Below are 16768 nucleotides of genomic sequence, written 5' to 3'. Positions count from 1 at the left end.
TAGGTGTAGGGGGAGGGGAAGCATTCTGCAGTCCTATGATTAGGCCTCAGTCTTTTGGTGAGCCTGTGCCCCTGGACTATGAACTTCATCAGTGCTTCTCAGTTTTCTTCCCCATTTATGGGACAGGACGGCTAAGGGGACTGGAGCTGGGCATTTCCCTTCCTCTAGGTCAGTTAGGCTCTGATAAACCCATAGCAGGTAAGGCTCTGGTAAAATAATTTCTCCTGAGAGCAGGAGATATTACCCAGACAATATTCCGGGTAATTTCAAAACAGTTACTTTCCCCCTTCCCTGCCAGAAGAATTAGGGGATTTTTTTTCTCCAATATCCACTGGGAAAACCTGGTAGAGATTCTTGAGGTAAAACTCACGAAAGTGTGGGGACACTCCTAGAGTCTTCATCTCTCAGGCTTGTCCACACTGAGCCTCCAGTAATTTGTCAATTACAGTTCTGGTTTTTCTACCCCAGTAGTGGTTTCCACTGGTGGTTTCTGCTCTGGTAAATTTTAATTCTCTGCATAATTTTTAGTGCACATTAAGCTGCATATTCTTCTGCCTTGGGTATTCCACATGTTTAACACCTTTCTCATTTTATGACCTGGAATCTTTGACTCTACCCTGAAGATGCCACCAGGCATCTGACATGGAAAAACCTTAAGGAATCTTTACTAAGAGAGTTCTCACAAGACAAGTTAACAGTTGAGGAAGGACTACCACATAAGGTTTCAAAATATAGTCATATCTTTTAATAGCAAGAAGAAGGGGCTTCCCTGGTGGCGCAGTGGTTGAGAATCCACCTGCCAATGCAGGGGACGTGGGTTCGAGCCCTGGTCTGGGAAGATCCCACATGCTGTGGAGCAACTAAGCCTGTGTGCCACAAATACTGAGCCTGTGTTCTAGAGCCCAGGAGCCACAACTACTGAACCCAGGTGCCACAACTACTGATGCCCACGTGCCTAGAGCCCACGCTCCGCAACAAGAGAAGTAACCGCAGTAAGAAGCCACGCACCACAACGAATAGTAGCCCCTGCTCACGGCAACTAGAGAAAGCCCGTGTGCAGCATTGAAGACCCAACGCAGCCAAAAATAAATAAATTTATATATAAAAAGAAAAACAACAAGAAGAAGAAGCAGTAGCAGCTGCAGCATCTAACACCTATTCATTGCTTACCATGCCAGGTGCTGTTCTAAAAGCTTTTACATGCATTAACTCCTCAAATTCCCTCAAAACCCTATGAGGTGAGGACCGTTTTCCTTATTTTATAGGTGAAGAAACTGAGTCATTGAAAGCTAAAATAATTTCCTAAAGGTCACACTGCTACTGCACTGTTGAACTAGAAGTCAAACCCAGACGGTATGACTTCAAGGTTCACGCTGCTACTCTAGTGTCCTTCTTAATAAAGAAGAATATTTAAGAATTTAACTGTAAGTGAGCCAAGTAAATTATGGTTTGTTCATTCTTAGTAAGCAGCCCAGATTCTGTTTTTGAGATGGCTGTCTAATATATTTTATTTTTTGATCACTATTTATATACCTTGCCCCAACACAGCAAAAAGAATTATCAATCCATAGAGACAAAAAGTACATTAGTGGTCACCAGGGGCTCTATGAATGAGGAGTGACTGCTTAATGGGTATGGAGTCTCCTTTTGGGGTAATAAAAATGTGTTGGAACTAAAAAGATGACGGCTGCACAATTCTGTGAATGTACTAAATGCCAATGAATTGTATGCTTTAAGTGGTTAACTTGTTATGTGAATTTTATCTCAACCGAAAAAGAAAGAACAATCTATAACATTTTGGTTAATAGTAGGAGGAAGGTTCTAAAATATTAGTTAATAGGAAAAAAGTAGGTTATACGATTATATGTAGCACAATACCAAATTTGAAAAACAAAATTTTTTATGCTTTTAATATTTGGATACATACACTAACAGTGTCTATATCTGTATTTCAGAATAAATGTTGTTTTCTTTATGTTTTCTATATCTTCTAGGTCATATATTTCTTTTATTATCAGGACAAATACATTTTTTAAAGAATTTAATCACAAATAAGTTTAGTGATGTAATTGATTTAAAAGTCCTAAAATAATAAAATGGTTGAACTAAATTCAAATATATCAATACCTATAGTAAATGTGAATAGTCTAAACACACCAATTAGAAGAGATTGTCAGAAAGGAAAAAAAAATAGCCTAACTATATGCTGTCTGTAAGAAGCTCCAAATATAATAATATAGGGAGGCTGAAAGTAAAAGGCTAGGAAAAGATACAGCATGCAAACACTAATCAAAGAAAGCCAGAGTGGCTATATTAATATCAGACTTCAGAGTGAAGAAAATACCAGTGACAATGAGGGACATCACACAATAATAAATGGGTCACGCACCTTGAAGACATAATCCTAAATGTGTATGCACTTAACGACAAAGCTTCAAAATACATGAACCCAAAACTGACAGAACTGAAAGGAGAAACAGACAAGTCCAAAACTGAAGTTGGAGACTTCAACACTCTTTTCTCAGTAATAGATAGAACTAGTTGATCCCCCCAATAAAAATCTATAAAGATATAGAGAAATTGAACAACAGCATCAACCAACTACATCTCACTGACATTTATACAACACTCCACCCAACAATAGCAAAATACACATCCTTTCGAGGTACACATGAAATACTCACCAAGATAGACAATATCTCTTGGGTGTATCTCCTGGGTCATAAACACCTTGACAAATTTAAAAGAATTGAAATCATACAAAGTATGCTCTCTTAACATAATAGAATTAAACTAGAAATGATCAAACAAGATAACAGAAAAATTACCAAACATTTGGAAACTTAACTACATACTTCAATACAATCCATGGGTCAAACAGGAAGTCTCAAGGGAAATTAGGAAATACTTTGAACTGAATGAAAATGAAAATACAGTATTTCAAAATTTATGATAAGCAGCTAAAAGCAGCACTCTGAGGGAAATTTACAGTTGTTGTAGACTAAACATTTGTATCCTCCCCCCACCAAATTTTTATTTTGAAACTTAATCCCCAATGTGAGTGTATTTCGAAGTTGGGCCTCTGAGAGGTGATTAGGTCCTGAGGGTAGAGCCCTCATGAATGACATTAGCATCCTTATTAAAAAACATCCCAGAAAGGATACAAAGGCCACCTTATGAAGTAGGAGACTAGCCCTCAACAGACACTGAATCTGCCAGCATCTCTATTTTAGACTTCCCAGCCTCCAGAAATGTAAGAAATAAATTTCAGTTGTTTACAAGCCACCCAGTCTATAGTAGTTTATTACAGCAGCCCAAACAGACTAAGAGAATAATATTAAATACCTACATTATAAAAGAAAGGTCTCAAATCAATGACCCCAAGCTTCCATCTTAAGACACTAGAAAAAGAAAAAAATAAACCCAAGTCAAGCAGAAGGAGGGAAATAATAAAATTAAGAGCAGAAATCCAGGGACTTCCCTGGTGGTGCAGTGGTTAAGAATCCACCTGCCAATTCAGTGACACGGGTTCGAGCCACGGTCTGGGAAGATCCCACATGCCACAGAGCAACTAAGCCTGTGCGCCACAACTATTGAGCCTGTGCTCTAGAGCCCGTGCTCTGCAACAAGAGAAGCCACCACAATGAGAAGCCCACGCACCACAACAAAGAGTAGCCCTGCTCGCCGCAACTAGAGAAAGCTGGCGCACAGCAATGAAGACCCAACGCAGCCAAAATAATAATAATAATAATAAATAAAAAGAGCAGAAATCCATGTAACTGAAAACAGAAAAACAGGAAAATCAATGAACCCAAAAGCTGGTTTTCTTAAAATTAAGAAATCTATCAAGATTATTAAAGAAAAAAAGAGAGGAGACACAAAATATCAAGAATAAGAGCGGGTTATCACTACATACACAGAAAGCATTAGAATGATAATAAAGGATAGTACAAACAATTCTACACACATAAATTCAATGATTTAGTGAAAAGGATCAATTCCTTGAAATTACGCAAAGTCACCCAAGATGAAACATAACCTGAACAGATCTATAACTATAAAAATAAACTGAAGGGCTTCAGTGGTGAAGAATCCGCCTGCCGATGCAGGGGACATGGGTTTGAGCCCTGGTCCGGGAAGATCCCACATGCCGCAGGGCAACTAAGCCCGTGTGCCACAACTACTGAGCCTGGGCTATTGAGCCCACGAGCCACAACTACTGAGGCCGTGCACCGAGAGCCCGTGGTCGGCAACAAGAGAAGCCACCACAATGAGAAGCCCACGCACTGCAACGAAGAGTAGCCCCTGCTCGCCGCAACTAGAGAAAGCTCACGTGCAGCAACGAAGACCGAATGCAGCCAAAAATAAATGAATAAATAAATAAAAAGAAGAACCCTCCAGGCCCAGGTTTCACTAGCAAATTCTTAAGAAGAAGATGGCCACCAATTCTACACAATTTGTTACAGAAAACAAAAAAAATTGGTACAACATACCAGAGTTTATAGAGCTGCAGGCCACTAGCCACATGTAGCTACTGAGTGCTTGAAGTGGAACTACAGCCACACGTTGAAATGATACTATTTGGGCTATACCAAGTTAAATAAAATGTATTATTAAATGCTCTTTAAAGTCTTAGTAAGACTTAGGTCAGATAAGGTCTGCTTTCCTATTCACTTCTGATTTCTAAATACAAAAGACAATTGTAAAACTAAAAAAGGAAAAAATGACTTTGAAGTGGCTACTAAGCCAAAGCCTGACCCACTGTAGAATTCAGTTACTTTCAAGACCATCTCAAAACAAAGTACAAGCAAAACTCTTAGAAATCATAAGAGGAAACTGGAAGGACACTGATCACTACCAAGTAAAATCCAGAGGCTCAAAGCATTCCTACCTGGAGCCAAATGTCTGACATTGACATTCTCTTCGTAAAGAAAGGAAACCATAAGCTCTTTAAAGTTTAAAGGAGAAAAATTAAGAGGGTTTTTTAAAAAGGGATTTTGTTTTTCAAGATAAAGATTACAGAATGAACTAATTTCTAAGTGATAAATATCTTTGCCATTCCAAGGAAAAACTCATTAGAGCACTGTGTGGCTAATGTCAAAGCATCATTACAGGAAGAGAATGGAATTTGCTTTTCAGTAAAAAGATACCCTCTTCAAAAATTCCTACAGTTAACTGCAAGACTAATAGGAGGTATGTATGTATTTATTTATGGCTGTGCTGGGTCTTCGTTTCTGTGCGAGGGCTTTCTCTAGTTGCGGCAAGTGGGGGCCACTCTTCATCGCGGTGTGCAGGTCTCTCACTATCGCGGCCTCTCATATTGTGGAGCACAGGCTCCAGACGCGCAGGCTCAGTAGTTGTGGCTCACAGGCCTAGTTGCTCCGTGGCATGTGGGATCTTCCCAGACCAGAGCTCAAACCCGTGTCCCCTGCATCGGCAGGCAGATTCTCAACCACTGAGCCACCAGGGAAGCCCCTAATAGGAGGTTTTTAAAAATAACAGCTACATTTCGAGCAATAATTAAGGAATATAAACTGCATCATAAAAATTAAAATATCAGATAAACCTTAAAAGCCCTATACTTCAATTACTTTAGACACTAATCACCATTCTGTTAAAATAAAATAACCACATATTTTTCAGTAGTTATATAGCCCCACACCCAGTTTTGCTTTCTGTGGTTTCAATTACCCAAGGCCAACCTCAATCTGAAAATACTAAATGGAAAATTCCAGAAATACACAATTCATAAGTTTTAAGCTGCACACCATTCTAAGTGGTGTAATGAAATCTCATGCCTTCCCACTCCATCCCACCCAGAACCCCCAACCATCGACATCATCTGCTCCTGACATCCAACCATTCACATTGTCATGGCTTGATGATCCAGGATCACCCAAAGCAAATGATCCTCCTTGTAGGTATTTTATCATCTCACATCTTCACAAGAAGGGTGATTACAAACAATAAAATATTTTGAGAGAGAGAGACAGAAGGAGAGAGGGAGAGAGACCACATTCACATAACTCTTATTACAGCATATTGTTATAACTGTTCTATTTTATTATGTTATGTTAATCTCTTATTGTGCTTGATTTATAAATTAAACTTTATCATAGGTATGTATGTACAGGAAAAACCAAGTATATATGGGGTTCAGCACTATCCGTGGTTTCAGGCATCCACTGGGGGTCTTGGAATGTTCCCCCAAGGACAAGAGGGGGACTACTGTACTGATAAAGTAGATATCCACCATGATTTGAATAGGAAGCAATTATGCTTGCTTCCTGATTTGTAAGAGACATGCTGTGGTCTGATTCAGTGGCAAGGGTACACAATGGCACTTATTAAAAATTCCCATCACATAACAATTCAGTAAAACCTTAAGAATTACTCATCTGAAACACTTTCAGCATACATGTAAACATTTTTGTGACGGGGAAATGGACATATCTCCTCCATTGTAAGTCTTACTTTTCACCTCATTTTTAATATTTCTGAAATCAAAATGCATATGATCAAATATGTTCATTTAATATGACAATGCTCTTCCCTTCTCCTCACAAGAAAAGTAGTCATTAAACCAATGATGCACATTAAAATTACTGTCACATAAGTGAGGAGGGGGAAGATGGCGGAAGAGTAAGACACGGAGATCACCTTCCTCCCCACAGATACATCAGAAATACCTCTACACGTGGAGCAACTCCTACAGAACACCCACTGAACGCTGGCAGAAGACCTCAGACCTCCCAAAAGGCAAGAAACTCCCCCACGAACCCGGGTAGGGCAAAATAAAAAAGAATAAACAGAGACAAAAGAATATGGACGGGACCTACACCAGTGGGAGGGAGCTGTGAAGGAGGAAAGGTTTCCACACACTAGGAATCCCTTCACGGGCGGAGACTGCAGGTGGCGGTGGGGGGAAGTTTCGGAGCCGCGGAGGAGAGTACAGCAACAGGGGTGCGGAGGGCAAAGCGGAGAGATTCCCGCACAGAGGACCAGTGCTGACCAGCACTCACCAGCCTGAGAGGCTTGTCTGCTCACACGCAGGGGCGGGCGGTGCTGGGAGCTGAGGCTTGGGCTTCGGTTGGATGCAGGGAGAGAACTGGAGTTGGCGGCGTGAACACAGCCTGAAGGTGTTAGTGCACCACGCCTAGCCGGGAGGGAGGGAGTCCGGGAGAAAGTCTGGACCTGCCGAAGACGCAAGAGACTTTTTCTTCCCTCTCTGTTTCCTTGTGCACGAGAAGAGGGGATTAAGAGCGCTGCTTAAAGGAGCTCCAGAGACAGGCGCGAGCCGCGGCTATCAGCGCGGAACCCAGAGCCAGGCATGAGACGCTAAGGCCGCTGCTGCCACCACCAAGAAACCTGTGTGCGAGCACAGGTCACTATCCACACCTCCCCTCCCGGGAGCCTGTGCAGCCCGCCACTGCCAGGGTCCCGTGATCCAGGGACAACTTCCCCGGGAGAACGCACAGCGTGACTCAGGCAGGGCAATGTCACGCCAGGCTCTGCCGCAGCAGGCTCGCCCTGCATCCGTGCCCCTCCCTCCCCTCGGCCTGAGTGAGCCAGAGCCCCCTAATCAGCTGCTCCTTTAACCCTGTCCTGTCTGAGCGAAGAACAGACGCCCTCCAGTGACCTACATGCAGAGGCGGGGCCAAATCCAAAGCTGAACCCCAGGAGCTGTGCGAACGAAGAAGAGAAAGAAAGGGAAATTTCTCCCAGCAGCCTCAGGAGCAGTGGATTAAATCTCCACAATCAACTTGATGTACCCTGCAACGGTGGAATACGTGAATAGACAACAAATCATCCCAAATTGAGGAGGTGGACGTTGAGAGCAAGATACATTATTTTTTCCCCTTTTCCTCTTTTTGTGAGTCTGTATGTGTATGCTTCTGTGTGCGATTTTGTCTGTATAGGGTTCTGTCCGTCCGTTTTTGTTTTGTTTTGTTTTTAATAAAAATTTTTTTCTTAACCATTATTTTCTATTTTAATAACTTTATTTTATTTTATCCTCTTTCTTTCTTTCTACTTTTTCTCCCTTTTATTCTGAGCGTGTGGATGAAACGCTCTTGGTGCTGCAGCCAGGACTCAGTGCTGTGCCTCTGACGTGGGAGAGCCAACTTCAGGACACTGGTCCACAAGAGACCTCCCAGCTCCACGTAATATCAAATGGCAAAAATCTCCCAGAGATCACCATCTCAATACCAACACCCAGCTTCACTCAACGACCAGCAAGCAACAGTGGACACCCTATGCCAAACAACTAGCAAGACAGGAACACAACCCCGCTCATTAGCAGAGAGGCTGCCTAAAATCATAATAAGGCCACAGACACCCCAAAACACACCACCAGACGTGGACCTGCCCACCAGAAAGGCAAGATCCAGCCTCATCCACCAGAACACAGGCACTAGTCCCCTCCACCAGGAAGCCTACACAACCCACTGAACCAACTTTAGCCACTGGGGACAGACACCAAAAACAATGGGAACTACGAACCTGCAGCATGCAAAAAGGAGACCCCAAACACAGTAAGATAAGCAAAATGAGAAGACAGAAAAACACACAGCAGATGAAGGAGCAAGATAAAAACCCACCAGACCTAACAAATGAAGAGAAATTAGGCAGTCTACCTGAAAAAGAATTCAGAATAATGATAGTAAAGATGATACAAAATCTTGGAAATAGAATAGACAAAATGCAAGAAACATTTAACAAGAACCTAGAAGAAGTAAAGAGGAAACAAGCAACGATGAACAACACAATAAATGAAATTAAAAATACTCTAGAAGGGATCAATACCAGAATAACTGAGGCAGAAGAATGGATAAGTGACCTGGAAGATAAAATACTGGAAGTAACTACTGAAGAGCAGAATAAAGAAAAAAGAATGAAAAGAACTGAGGACAGTCTCAGAGACCTCTGGGACAACGTTAAGCGCACCATTATTCGAATTATAGGGGTCCCGGAATAAGAAGAGAAAAAGAAAGGGACTGAGAAAATACTTGAAGAGATTATAGTTGAAAACTTCCCTAATATGGGAAAGGAAATAAGTCCAGCAAGCACAGAGTCCCATACGGGATAAATCCAAGGAGAAACACGCCAATACACATATTAATCAAACTATCAAAAATTAAATACAAAGATAACATATTAAAAACAGCAAGGGAAAAACAACAAATAACACACAAGGGAATCCCCATAAGGTTAAGAGCTGATCTTTCAGCAGAAACTCTGCAAGCCAGAAGGGAGTGGCAGGACAGGACATATTTAAAGTGATGAAGGAGAAAAACCTACAACCAAGATTACTCTACCCAGCAAGGATCTCATTCAGATTTTATGGAGAAATTAAAACCTTTACAGACAAGCAAAACCTGAGAGAGTTCAGCACCACCAAACCAGCTTTACAACAAATGCTAAAGGAACTTCTCTAGGCAAGAAACACAAAAGAAGGAAAAGACCTACAATAACAAACACAAAACAATTAAGAAAATGGGAATAGGAACATACATATCGATAATTACCTTAAATGTAAATGGATTAAATGCTCCCATCAAAACACACAGACTGGTTGAATGGATACAAAAACAAGACCCATATATATGCTGTCTACAAGAGACCCACTTCAGACCTAGGGACACATACAGACTGAAAGTGAGGGGATGGAAAAAGATATTCCATGCAAATGGAAATCAGAAGAAAGCTGGAGTAGCAAATCTCATATCAGACAAAACAGACTTTAAAATAAAGACTATTACAAGAGGGCTTCCCTGGTGGTGCAGTGGTTGAGAGTCCGCCTGCCAATGCAGGGGACATGGGTTACTGCCCCGGTCTGGGAAGATCCCACATGCCGCGGAGCAGCTGGGCACAAGAGCCATGGCCGCTGAGCCTGTGCGTCCAGAGCATGTGCTCTGCAACGGGAGAGGCCAACAGTGAGAGGCCCGTGTATCGCAAAAAAAAAAAAAAAAAAAAAAAGACTATTACAAAAGACAAAGAAGGACACCACATAATGATCAAGGGATCAATCCAAGAAGATATAACAATTGTAAATATTTATGCACACAACATAGGAGCACCTCAATACATAAGGCAAATACTAACAGCCATAAAAGGGGAAATCGACAGTAACACACTCATAGTAGGGGACTTTAACACCCCACTTTAACCAATGGACAGATCACCCAAAATGAAAATAAATAAGGAAACACAAGCTTTAAATGATACATTAAAAAATATGGACTTAATTGATATTTATAGGACATTCCATCCAAAAACAACAGAATACACATTTTTCTCAAGTGCTCATGGAACATTCTCCAGGATAGATCATATGTTGGGTCACAAATCAAGCCTTGGTACATTTAAGAAAATTGAAATTGTATCAACTATCTTTTCTGACCACAACGCTATGAGACTAGATATCAATTACAGGAAAAGATCTGTAAAAAATACAAACACATGGAGGCTAAATGATACACTACTTAATAACGAAGTGATCACTAAAGAAATCAAAGAGGAAATCAAAAAATACCTAGAAACAAATGACAATGGAGACACAACGACCCAAAACCTATGGGATGCAGCAAAGGCAGTTCTAAGAGGGAAGTTTATAGCAATACAATCCTACATTAAGAAACAGGAAACATCTTGAATAAATAACCTAACCTTGCACCTAAAGCAATTAGAGAAAGAACAAAAAATCCCCAAAGTTAGCAGAAGGAAAGAAATAATAAAGATCAGATCAGAAATAAATGAAAAAGAAATGAAGGAAATGATAGCAAAGATCAATAAAACTAAAAGCTGATTCTTTGAGAAGATAAACAAAATTGATAAACCATTAGCCAGATTCATCAAGAAAAAAAGGGAGAAGACTCAAATCAATACAATTAGAAATGAAAAAAGAGAAGTTACAACTGCCACTGCAGAAATACAAAAGATCATGAGAGATTACTACAAGCAACTCTAGGCCAATAAAATGGACAACTGGGAAGAAATGGACAAATTCTTAGAAATGCACAAATTGCCAAGACTAAATCAGGAAGAAACAGAAAATATGAACAGACCAATCACAAGCACTGAAATTGAAACTGTGATTAAAAATCTTCCAACAAACAAAAGTCCAGGACCAGATGGCTTCACAGGCGAATTCTATCAAACATTTAGAGAAGAGCTAACACCTATCTTTCTCAAACTCTTCCAAAATATAGCAGAGGGAGGAACACTCCCAAACTCATTCTACGAGGCCACCATCACCCTGATACCGAAACCAGACAAAGATGTCACAAAGAAAGAAAACTACAGGCTAATATCACTGATGAACACGGATGCAAAAATCCTCAACAAAATACTAGCAAACAGAATCCAACAGCACATTAAAAGGATCATACACCATGATCAAGTGGGGTTTATTCCAGGAATGCACGGATTCTTCAATATACGCAAATCAATCAACGTGATACACCATATTAACAAACTGAAGGAGAAAAACCATATCATCATCTCAATAGATGCAGAGAAAGCTTTCGACAAAATTCAACAACCATTTATGATAAAAACTCTACAGACGGCTTCCCTGGTGGCGCAGTGGTTGAGAGTCCGCCTGCCAATGCAGGGGACACGGGTTCGTGCCCCGGTCCGGGAAGATCCCACATGCTGCGGAATGGCTGGGTCCGTGAGCCATGGCCGCTGAGCCTGTGCATCCGGAGCCTGTGCTCCGCAATGGGAGAGGCCACAACAGGGAGAGGCCCACGTACCGGGGAAAAAAAAAAAAAACCCTACAGAAAGTAGGCATAGAGGGAACGTTCCTCAACATAATAAAAGCCATATATGACAAACCCACAGCCAACATCGTCCTCAATGGTGAAAAACTGAAAGCATTTCCACTAAGATCAGGAACAAGACAAGGTGGCTCACTCTCACCACTCTTATTCAACATAGTTTTGGAAGTTTTAGCCACAGCAATCAGAGAAGAAAAGGAAGTAAAAGGAATCCAAATTGGAAAAGAAGTTAAGCTGTCACTGTTTGCAGATGACATGATACTATACACAGAGAATCCTAAAGATGCTACCAGAAAACTACTAGAGCTAATCATTGAATTTGGTAAAGTAGCAGGATATAAAATTAATGCACAGAAATCTCTGGCATTCCTATACACTAATGATGAAAAATCTGAAAGTGAAATTAAGAAAACACTCCCATTTACCATTGCAACAAAAAGAATAAAATATCTAGGAATAAACCTACCTAAGGAGACAAAAAACGTGTATGCAGAAAATTATAAGACACTGATGAAAGAAATTAAAGATGATACAAATAGATGGAGAGATATACCATGTTCTTGGATTGGAAGAATCAACACTGTGAAAATGACTCTACTACCCAAAGCAATATACAGATTCAATGCAATCCCTACCACTGGCATTTTTCTCAGAAATAGAACAAAAAATTTCACAATTTGTATGGAAACACTAAAGACCCCAAACAGCCAAAGCAATCTTGAGAACGAAAAACAGATCTGGAGGAATCAGGCCTCCTGACTTCAGACTATACTACAAAGCTACAGTAATCAAGACAGTATGGTACTGGCACAAAAACAGAAAGATAGATCAATGGAACAGGATAGAAAGCCCAGAGATAAACCCACGCACATATGCTCACCTTATCTTTGATAAAGGAGGCAGAAATGTACAGTGGAGAAAGGACAGCCTCTTCAATAAGTGGTGCTGGGAAAACTGGACAGGTACATATAAAAGTATGAGATTAGAACACTCCCTAACACCATACACAAAAATAAGCTCAAAATGGATTAAAGACCTAAATGTAAGGCCAGAAACTATCAAACTCTTAGAGGAAAACATAGGCAGCACACTCTATGACATAAATCACAGCAAGATCCTTTTTGACCCACCTCCTAGAGAAATGGAAAATTAAAAAAAATAAACAAATGGGACCTAATGAAACTTAAAAGCTTTTGCACAGCAAAGGAAACCATAAACAAGACAAAAAGACAACCCTCAGAATGGGAGAAAATATTTGGAAATGAAGCAACTGACAAAGGATTAATCTCCAAAATTTACAAGCAGCTCATGCAGCTCAATAACAAAAAAACAAACAACCCAATCCAAAAATGGGCAGAAGACCTAAATGGACATTTCTCCAAAGAAGATATACAGATTGCCAACAAACACATGAAAGAATGCTCAACATCATTAATCATTAGAGAAATGCAAATCAAAACTACAATGAGATATCATCTCACACCAGTCAGAATGGACATCAAAAAATCTAGAAATAAATGCTGGAGAGGGTGTGGAGAAAAGGGAACACTCTTGCACTGCTGGTGGGAATGTGAATTGGTACAGCCACTATGGAGATACAGTATGGAGTTTCCTTAAAAAACTACAAATAGAACTACCATATGACCCAGCAATCCCACTACTGGGCATATACCCTGAGAAAACCACAAATTCAAAGAGTCATGTACGAAAATGTTCATTGCAGCTCTATTTACAATAGCCAGGAGATGGAAGCAACCTAAGTGTCCACCAACAGATGAATGGATAAAGAAGATGTGGCACATATATAAAATGGAATATTACTCAGCCATAAAAAGAAACGAAATTGAATTATTTGTAGTGAGGTGGATGGACCTAGAGTCTGTCATACAGAGTGAAGTAAGTCAGAAAGAAAGAGACAAATACCGTATGCTAACACATATATATGGAATGTAAGGGAAAAAATGTCATGAAGAACGTAGGGGTAAGACAGGAATAAAGACACAGACCTACTAGAGAATGGACCTGAGGATATGGGGAGGGGGAAGAGTAAGCTGTGACAAAGTGAGAGAGTGGCATGGACATATATACACTACCAAACGTAAAATAGATAGCTAGTGGGAAGCAGCTGCATAGCACAGGGAGATCAGCTCAGTGCTTTGTGACCACCTAGAGGGGTGGGATAGGGAGTGTGGGAGGGAGAGAGACGCAAGAGGGAAGAGATATGGGAACATATGTATATGTATAACTGATTCACTTTGTTATAAAGCAAAAACTAACACACCACTGTAAAGCAATTATACTCCAATCAACATACTAAAAAAAAATCAAAGAAGCGCAGGAAGTTTTATGTGTTTATGTTTCACTATGATAGGGATATACTCTCTACGTAACGAAATACTTTTTAACTAGATTCTACCTAAGCTATAGCCCTTACCAATGCATACACACACAAAAGTTAAGAATTATATATATATTTTTTTCTTGGATGTGGGCAAATCTCACTTTAATTCCAAATGGCTTCATTTACAGCACATTCAATAATGAACAAGCAGGAGAGGTGTGACTTTTGAACATATGAATATATAAAAGTCCCTTGAAATTCAGGTAGTCAAGATAAGGGCATTTCACAAGGAAAGCACCCCCGCCACCTCCCATTTTTCTGAAGACTGTTTTACACTCATTTTAAAAGATGATGAGATATACTCAGAAATTCAAAGTAGTAGGATGTGCCTTGCAGGGAGAGAAGAAAACCTTTTTTCAGATTGTTGGGTAAATACATATCAGCAATTCCACTAGACAAAGGTTGATGGATGTCCTCCCTGAGTCAGGCTAGGGCCGAACACTTAGTGAAAGGGGGCTCTGAGTAGGGATGGGAAACTGGGAGAAAGGGAGAACCAGATACCACACAGTACCAACCAGTTCCCCTCTAACACGCCATGCCGTGACCCCAGACATGGGTGTACAAGAGCAGCCACCGGGGTGGCGACTGACTGTCCTCACTGCCAGGAATCGACAAAGGGCTTCAATTTGGCCCATGGACAAAATCCTTGACCAGCAAACTCAAATTGTCACTGAATTTAAATCATAAAGGATCTAAGGAAATACTTGTTTTATGTATATGTATATATGGACTACTTACACGATTAACATTCCTCTTCCCCTAAGGTTAGTTCTATAAACTGGAATGGCCTAAGCATCATATAATTTTGATTTTATTTTACGTGTTCAAAAGAGAAAGGAGGGAACGGAGAGAAAAGTGTCATAAATTCTTCAACTCTGGGGCTCAGCACGTACAACAGCCTCCTCAGACAAAAGGTTCATCCGGATTGTTGGGTAGTTTCAATGCTGAGCGAAGACTAGGGGAGCCCACCGCAACCCCCACAGAAAGAATTCTACAGTTACTCTACCACGGTGCTCTAGCTAAAGTATAGGTTTCAAACTACAGAGAGTTTCAACTTAACATCTAAAATTTTAAACTGTAGCATTTCAGCAACAAATAAGCTCAGAAGCTCATCTCAGAAGTAAAATTAAAGACCTATTGCCCTGATGTATGAAAGTCAAGCTGTCACTCTCAGCTACACCCTACTTCCAGACTTAGGCAGACACATAAGGTGGTGGCGGCTCCTTGGCGGTGCCATTCACAGTGGCATCGTCGTACGGGGGTGCATAGCACCGTAGTGTCATTGCTGGTAACAGAGGCCAGGACATCGGAGGAGTTCCTGCCACTGATGAATCGGTAGCAGTTCCAAACACAGCTAATCAAGTACCCCTTAAAAGTAAAGATAATGCTGATAAACAGAATAATAATAAAGACCAAACAAGGTAGGAGTCACTGACATGCTATCACCTTCGTAAAGAAAATCAGGAGGCAGCTGTCGTATGTATTCCTGGATGGAGTCTGGATAAACAAGCACAATGACTGCAACCAAGGTGTTCAGGGAAAAATCAAAGACCTGGTAACAGGAGAATGGGATGATCCAGGCCACGTGTTGCCTGTATCCTCCATAAGTAGCCACTGCACAGATCAGGATCATGAGAAGAGAAATTGCAATAGCAGTGCACATGCTGGCAACATCCATGAACTCAAAGTCACCTCCGAGTTCAAAACTTGAAAAGTGATACTGATCTGGATCAGCCAGGGCGCTCAACAGAAGCAGCAGTACCACGGCATTGATGATCAGGTACCAGACGCCAAGCAGGATGGTGCCGGTGCAGACATGGCAGCACAGGCAGCAGCTGTTGGAGTAGAACTGCGTCCAGGGAGCCACCATCTTCATCACTCAGGCCGCTGGCACAGCAGTGCGAGCACGCACCCAAGTTTGCGGGAGCTTCAGCCGCATTGGACCGAGCCCGCCGCGTGGCTGCTGCCGGCTCCTCAGCCACTCCTGCTTGCGCTCCCAGCCCCGCTCGCTGCCCGCCAGCCCTTGCTCCACGACTCCCCCGAGAGATACGAGCAGTTGCCTCCAAGAATTATATTTTTTAAAAAAGCAATTATGCCTAAGTATTTATTTTTTAAATGCTCAGTGGTTTTACAACTATTTTCTGTTTAACAATAAGTACATGGATATTAATAAAGAATTAAATTTGGTTAAAAATTTTTAAGGAACTGTCGATCCTTAAATTCAGAATCCTTGGAACCTAACATTCCAGATCAAAGACATTTCCGTTATCAAAACGGCTCTGGCTACCATAAGAAAAAGGATGCTGCTTTGAAATTATATTTTTGCACTTCCACTAAACCCTTAGATATATATTTGGTCTACTGAGAAATAATACAATTAATTATAAAGGAAACAGTGTTAGCACAAACAGTTCACATTAAAACTACTCACATTACAATTTTCAAGTAGTTAAAATATTTGACGCTTCGTACCTAGACATGCAAATATTTTATTTACTACACTTTAAAGATCTATCACTGTTTCACCTGATCTCTTGATTTCGATGCTTCATAGAGGTTCAGGACCCACATGACTGCATTTTAGAGA

At 40.8% G+C, this 16768-nt stretch overlaps 1 protein-coding gene and 1 pseudogene across 5 annotated transcripts in view; both read right to left on the bottom strand.

The window, feature by feature from the left end:
- The window catches only part of ILRUN (inflammation and lipid regulator with UBA-like and NBR1-like domains), a 122400-nt gene that overhangs the window by 47713 nt on the left and 57919 nt on the right, over positions 1-16768 (bottom strand). The gene's annotated exons all lie outside the window — the stretch shown is intronic.
- On the bottom strand, positions 15375-16057 carry LOC309828987 (lysosomal-associated transmembrane protein 4B-like; annotated as a pseudogene). Its single transcript has one exon. The product of its transcript is annotated as a lysosomal-associated transmembrane protein 4B-like (transcript).

The sequence above is a fragment of the Grampus griseus genome (genome assembly GCF_964374135.1).
Source record: "Grampus griseus genome assembly, chromosome: 10".
Classification (NCBI taxonomy): domain Eukaryota; kingdom Metazoa; phylum Chordata; class Mammalia; order Artiodactyla; family Delphinidae; genus Grampus; species Grampus griseus.
The sequence above is the reverse complement of the archived record's forward strand: the minus strand, read 5'-3'. Positions and strand labels throughout refer to the sequence as shown.